The sequence below is a fragment of the Rhincodon typus genome, chromosome 29 (genome assembly GCF_021869965.1).
Source record: "Rhincodon typus isolate 14 chromosome 29, sRhiTyp1.1, whole genome shotgun sequence".
Classification (NCBI taxonomy): domain Eukaryota; kingdom Metazoa; phylum Chordata; class Chondrichthyes; order Orectolobiformes; family Rhincodontidae; genus Rhincodon; species Rhincodon typus.
Window position 1 is genome coordinate 38,980,450 of NC_063360.1, and position 698 is coordinate 38,981,147.

Below are 698 nucleotides of genomic sequence, written 5' to 3' on the forward strand. Positions count from 1 at the left end.
CTCCCGGGCCCGGACCCGGACCCCCCACTCCCCGGCGCCAGCTCCCGGACCCGGACCCCTCACTCCCCGGCGCCAGCTCCCGGGCCCGGACCCCTGTTCAAACTCCCCTCCCTCTCTGTCACTCTGTGCAGCCTCACGCCGCCGCCTCCTCCCCGCTTCCCGCTTTAATCCCTTCGGTGGAGGTGCCGCTGTTGGACTGGGATGGTTAAGGTCAGAAATCACACAACATCAGGTTACAGTTCAAAACACAAGTCTGAGATGTTGCTAAATCTTTAATCAATTAGAAGGTTTTAATTGACTAATATGTCTACATATTAATATAAATATATATGTATATTAATCAACTAAAACCTAACTGACTAAAGATTTAGTATGTGTATAATTAATATGTATGTATATTAATATAGAAATATATAATATACTATATAATATGTACATATTATAAAACCTTCTAACTGATTAAAGATTTAGCAGCATCTGAGGTTTGTCTAATACATTCTGATCAGTGGTGTGATCTTTGATCTCTTATAAATTCTGTGTTTGATACTACCTCTCTCACTAACGCCTGAAGAAGGACTGAGGCTCCAAAAGTTTGTTTTTTTTTCCTCAAATAAACCTGCTGCTGTGTGATTTCTGACATAATCCCATCGCTGTTAGTCTAACCCCTGAGCTCTGGAAATGCTTCCCTGTCTCTTGAC